The following is a 6,603-nucleotide window of genomic DNA, read 5'->3' on the forward strand; positions in this document are numbered from 1 at the left end:
AGCTTATCCTGACCATCTGCAGTCCCTGTCATCATCCCTCAGACGGTGAAGTGTTTCTGGAATCTGATTGGGTCCCAAATTGTGCTTTGTTAGATCATTACCAGATTCACACCCTTTAATCTGAACTGACTCTTACTGTTGCTGAGAATTCCCTTTATGTATCTCCGAAGAATCATTATTACACACCTCACTTTGTCTATTTTGAACATTTTTTCTTACCTCCGTTTTCAGCAGATGTTCTTTTTTTTTTAATTGAAGTATAGTTGATTTACAACGCAGTGCCAGTCTCTGCTGTACAGCAAAGTGACTCACTTATACACATATAGACATGCTTTTTTTTCATATTCTTTTCCATTATGGTTTATCACAGGATATTGAATATAGTTTCCTGTGCTATCCAGTAGGACCTTGCTGTTTATCCATCCGATATATAATAGTTTACATCTAGCAGACTTTCTTGGTGTTGGGTCCACATCTTCTCAGCTAGTATCCTTTTCAGGCATGCTTCCAATTGCCTGCACCTGGCTGCCAGAGCCTGCACTGCCCTCTCTGCCAGTGGGCATGCTACAGTCCACTAATGTGTCTGCAGGATGTAGCCCTCGGAAGCAGCCCTAAACCACTGACGGATGGGAGCTGGGAGATAAATTCCCTGGCTCCCTCACCTCTCCTGAAGGATAACTCTGTTCTCTGCTGATTCCCAGACCTCTCCACTGGATGAAGCGCCCACAGCAGTCACCAGCCTGTGCGTGCACATCCATTACTGGCTACTTTCCCTTCCCTGTCTCACTTATCTGCTCCCTTCCTGCTGCTTCACGGAAGCAACTCCCAAATAAACTATTTGTCTCAAATCCTTGTCTCAGAGTTTGCTTCTGGGGATACCCAAACCAAAACACCACCTCTCTTCATGTCTCTCCCTCACGGCTGATAACATCTCCTATTGTGTGCAGAATTTAGGACACTGAGGACAGCTGAGTTTATGTGAAGAGCTCTATGACCTCATCCACTCACCTCTGTATCCTTAAAACTTCCAAATATATCCATATCTCTTAACTTTGAGAGGGAAGCGTGAGGGAAAAGCTGGCAACTCCTGTCTACCTTTTCTTGGGAGTCCTTTCCACCTTGTGGACCTTTCTACCACTCTGCTCCTTCTTCTAGCACCTTTCTTCCTTCTCTCTGCTAACTTCTTCCTTTCTGTCTTTAACCTGTTGGGGAAGAAAAAACCCAACTTTCCTCAAACCTGTCCCATAAGCTACTGACCTTCCCTTTACTTGGAAGCTTCTCAATAGAATTGTAATACTCTTAATCTTCATTTTGGCGCTAGCTACCCCTTCCTCCCTCCTTTGTGACCTGGCTTCCACCTAGGTCACTCTGGGAGCACCATGGCAGGGTCATCAATTGTGCCTTATTTTCCAAATCCATTGATCTTTGCTTGTCCTTATCATATTTTTCTCAACTGCTCATCTTTTCTGGACTTTAACCTGTTTGTCGTACTGGGCTCCACATAATATTGTAAAGCCCTATTGTGATCACATTACTCTCCTGCTAAACATTCTTTGAGGATAATGGATAAAAACAGTTTTCTAATCCTTGCATTTCAAGTCCTCCACAACTGGCCTCTAGCTTTCCATCTTATCTTGCAAATTAACCACTACAGGCAACTGGTCTACTAATTAGCTTCAAAATATGTCCATTTTTATCCATTCTTGCCTTCCAGAATTCCCTCAGTCCAAGATGCCCTCATTTCCTCTTCTTTTTCATGTGAGCCATTCCTCGAGTCCTCATCCAGGTCCATTCCATCCTCATTATAAAGTCTTTCCCATTTTCTTCCATCCCTGTTGCCTCCTCTAAACTCCCATGGGCATTGGTCTTCCTTTCTTCCTTCCTTCCTTCCTTCCTTTCTTTCCTTCTTTCTTTCTTCCTTTCTTCCTCCCTTCCATTCTTTCTTTCTTTCTTCCTTCCTTCCTTCCTTTCTTTCTTTCTTTCTTTTCTTTCTTTCTTTCTTTTCTTTCACGCCTTGCCTCTCCAATGAGGCAGGGACTGCGTATAACCCTAGACTCTGATGTATGGCATTCATGTGTGTTTGCTGATGTTGACAAAGATGAAATAGAACATCTGTTAGTCCTGATGAAGTCATATACTTGCCAGGCTGCACTTCCCTCTCTGGCAGATGGCAGGATGGAGACCCCTTTCCTGCACACAGTGTAGAAGTGTTTATCTTCAGGGACTCTCCCCTCTTCACTCCTTGGGCATCACCCCAGCCTCCTACCCTAGGTTTATTCCAGCAGAGCCTGGTATTAGCTTACTTTCTATAACATTCCTCTGGGAACTCCTGGGAAGTATGAACCCTATATTATCTTTTGATAGATGAGGGCATGAAGGCCTCAAGAGGGAAGGCAACTTGTCCCAGGCCACAGCGCTGGTAATAGGCAGAGTCATGATGAGAAGTCATGTTTCCTACATCCCAATCCAGGATGTGCTCCTGCAGGCCTGGGTGAAAATTCAACTTTATTCCACACGGGGGGAAATGAGAGGCTGCACAGGAACTTCGAAAAGACCACAGCTTTGGAGGCACCTGGGTCTGTCACTTACTAACTCTCTGACCTTGGGCAAAGCATTTAATTTTTTGGAACATCACTTTCCTCATGTATAAAAATAGGTATAATAGCATCTGCCTCCAAGAGTTACTACGAGAATTAGATTAGATGCCGTGTAGAATAACACGTTGGGAGGAGATACAGCATATCGTTGAGGGTGCAGGCTTGATTTTGAATCCTCACTCTGCCATTTCTTGGCAATATAACGTCGGGTAGTTACTTGACCTCGGAGATAAAGACCTTGATTTCCCCATGTGTAAAGGAGGATAATCATCATACTTGCTTCATAGGATTAAAGGGGAATAAGCCTATGTGGCCCTCAGCACAGTGTCTGGTACACGGTGAGCCTCCCACTGTTATAGACAGTCCCACCGCCTGTGGCGCACACCAGACATTCAAGGAACGTTCGTTTCCTTCTTCCCTTCACAAGCAAATGCTATAAACATGGTAATGGGAACCACATTTTAACTATTAGAGACAGAGGGACAAAAATGTTTTCTGGGACTTTAGCACATTTTAGGCAACTACTGTCCTAATTACCAGCCCTGTTCTGTTATTTGTATTTGGGTCTCTCTCCTGCACTGATCTGTGAGCAGCCCCAGAGTGGGGTCCTGTCTGTTCCTCTTTGCTTTCCCCGCATAGGGGGACAGTATTGGGTACACAGTAGGTGATCAAAAGTGCTGAATCATTGTCATAAATTGAGTCTTTAGGTACATTTGAAGCAGTGCATGAAAAAGGTAACACCAAGTAGTATGAATATTTACTTGGTGGAACATAAATATAACATCATAAAATACTAGGGACTTCCCTGGTGGTCCAGTGGTTGAGACTCCGTGCTTCCAATGCAGGGGGCACGGGTTCAATCCCTGGATAGGGAACTAGGATCCCACATGCCGTGTGTGGCATGGCATGGCATGGCATGGCATAAAATAAAATAAAATAAAATCCTAGAGTGTGTTCTGTGTGTCAGGTTCTGTTCTGAGTGTGTGATGAGTTTTTCAGTGCTTGCCACAGACCCGGTGAGGTGTATACTGTTATTATGTCCATTTTACAGAAGAAAAGACTGAGGTACTTGCTGGAGGTTCTGTAACTACGGAGCAGAAGAAGCAGAATTAGAATCCAGGCAGCTTGACTATAGAGCCTGGTCTTCTAGCAACTGTACTATTCTTTCTGTGCTCCCACGTTGTGCTCAGGCAGTCGTGAGGATGAAGAACAGCCCTGTACACAGCCAATCACCATTAGCTCCTAACAAAAGTCCCACCTACTCACATAGCTCAGGCCATCAGAGATCTGTACTTGGCAAGCTAGTAAGGCAAGAGAGATCACTTTTGACAGAAGTGTTTGCAATAATAATAGAATTTTTTTTTAAAAAAAGCAGTTTTGCTGACTAATTAGCTGAACTCTCCTTGCACCTTATATTTCCATCTCTGCACCCATGACCATGCTGAGCAGCGGTAGAGTTCTTTGCATCCGTATCTGTCTTCCTGACTGGTCCGATGACCTACTTGGGAAAAGAGACCTGATCATTCCTTAATAATCTTTCCATTTCCTGCCGTGCCTAGGACAGTGCTTGGCACAGAATAAGCATTCCATAAATAGTTGTGAAATTTTTGAACTAAATTAAATCTTCACAGTGGAAAAAGAAGAATGAAATAGTCCATGAAAAAGCAGAAAGTAATCTGTAAGATCATAGTGCCAATGATTTAGAAGATTTTATGTCTCCTTTTCACTAGGCAAATAATACATGTTCATGGTGGAAAATGAGACAACATAGACAGGCAAAGAGAAAGATGTTGAAATCGCCTATGATTCCATGATTAACATTTTAACTTATTTCCTTCCCCTTCTCCTTTCTGCTTTGTCTCTGCCCCTGCTGATCTTACATACAGACAGTGTGTGGCAATGATAACTGCATATGACCTATTTTCTAGCTTTTTTTCCTTTTTTTTTTTTTTGGTGGCGCCGTGGGGCTTGGGGGATCTTAGTTGCCAGGGAGGGATTGAACCCAGACCATGGCAGTGAAAGGGCCGAGTCCTAACCACTAGACCACCAGGGAATTCCCTGGCCTTTTTTTCTAACTCAATTTTATATGGGTTTTATTTTCATTCACCTGTTTAATAGGGCATCTTTACTATTAATATTCATTGTAGAAACTTTGGAAAATCAAAAGCTGGGAACAAAAAACAGAAATAAAACAATCCCAGAACCTAGAATTAAGGTCTGGGTTCTCTCTCTCTCTCTCTCTCTCTCTCTCTCTCTCACACACACACACACACACACACACACACACACACAATAAAATTGAAATTACATGCACAGTTCTATATCTATATTTTCAAATGTTCTTCAAAAGCATGAATCACCATGGTTGTTAGTCCATTAGGTGTATGTTACCATGTATATTTTTAAAGTGCTGTGGGCTACTTAGTGATAGACAAACTCTCAAAAGTTCAAGGTTCAAAGGATGATTCCCTTGTGGGCCAATGTTTTTTCTTTTTAAAACAACCTTATTGAAGTAGGATTTACATACCACTATGTTCACCCCCTAGTAAGTTGCATGACTTTTAGTAAATTTATACAGTTGTGCAACCATCACCACAATCCAGTTTTCAAATATTTCCATCTCCCATAATGGGAAATTCTGATCACTTTAGACAGGCTTAAGAGGAGATGGGTCTGAGGACCGGAATCATCTTTCTACAGATCCAAACCCCACACAGACACCTCTTCTCCCCAACAAGGTCAGGCTGCAGGTACTGAGATCAGGAGTCAGGAAACCTGGGTTGCTGGTGTCCTTAGAAGTGGCCCCATCACCTTTCTGCCTGGGTCCCCATCAGGGAGGCAGAACTTCCCATGCCATGATTTATCAGATAGTTTTTTTTTTTGGCCTGGCCGCACGGCTTGTGGGATCTTTGTTCCCTGACCAGGGATTCAACCCAGGCCACGGCAGTGAAAGCACCAAGTCCTAACCACTGGACCACCAGGGAACTCCCCTATCAGATAGTTTTAATTTTGCATCTGGCATCCATTTCCTTCCTTCCCTCACCATTTCTCTCCCCTACCCACCGAGGCTGAGAAAAGCTGCAGCAGCTCATGGCTCAGGCATCTCTGAGCATCTTGTCATTTAGACACCAGCTCTGTTTTTTCCACCCCTGCTTGCCCACAGTCTGGTCTTCACCCTCTGAACAGAGGGATCCTGGTCCAAACCTAATCAGAGCTGGTCACTCTCTGACTCAAAACCCTCCCACGGCTCCCCCATCACACTTGGAATAACAGGCAGACTCCTGATGTGGCCTTTAGGATGCTCAGTTCTCCAACCTCTTCTCTGCTCACCTTTCTCAGCCTCACTGGTCTTCTTGATGGTCCTAGAATGTGCCACACTTGTTTCCACCCCAGGGCCTTTGTACTTGCTGCTCCCTTTTCCTCCTTTCATTTAGTCTCTGTTCAAATGTCACCTACTTGGAGAGGCCTTCCCTGAATGCTTTACCTTAAAATAGCCCTGACCGCCTCCCCCCATCACTCCCTATCCTTTTCCCTTGCTTGTTACGTTCACTTTGTATAGCATGACTTGCAGTTATACTTTAAGCTCAAACATTCATTGAGTGAATGAATGATTAACTGACACACAATTTGCTTTGACTTACGGAGATCTACCTATAAAAAGTATGATCTAGGGAATCTGAATATGTAATGGGGTGTGTAAGAAGGCTGTGAATCCTCACTGGGGGAAAGTGGTCTCTGATGTTTCACTGTCTGGCTTCAAATCCACCACATATTAGCTATTTTCACCTGTAATTAGGGGCTATTTATAATGCCGACCTCTGAGGCCTTTGTGAAGACTAACGGCCATAATGCATGTAAAATACTTACCACTTGTAGGATGCATTTTAAGAAGTTAGCTGCTATCTTCATCATCATCATGATCATCCTCACTCTACTTGTCAAATTAGGGACCTCAAATATTGACAGCGCCTCATGAGAGCTGCTTTGGCATCATGTAAAGAATTAC

Source organism: Eubalaena glacialis, chromosome 1 (genome assembly GCF_028564815.1).
Source record: "Eubalaena glacialis isolate mEubGla1 chromosome 1, mEubGla1.1.hap2.+ XY, whole genome shotgun sequence".
In the NCBI taxonomy this organism is placed as follows: domain Eukaryota; kingdom Metazoa; phylum Chordata; class Mammalia; order Artiodactyla; family Balaenidae; genus Eubalaena; species Eubalaena glacialis.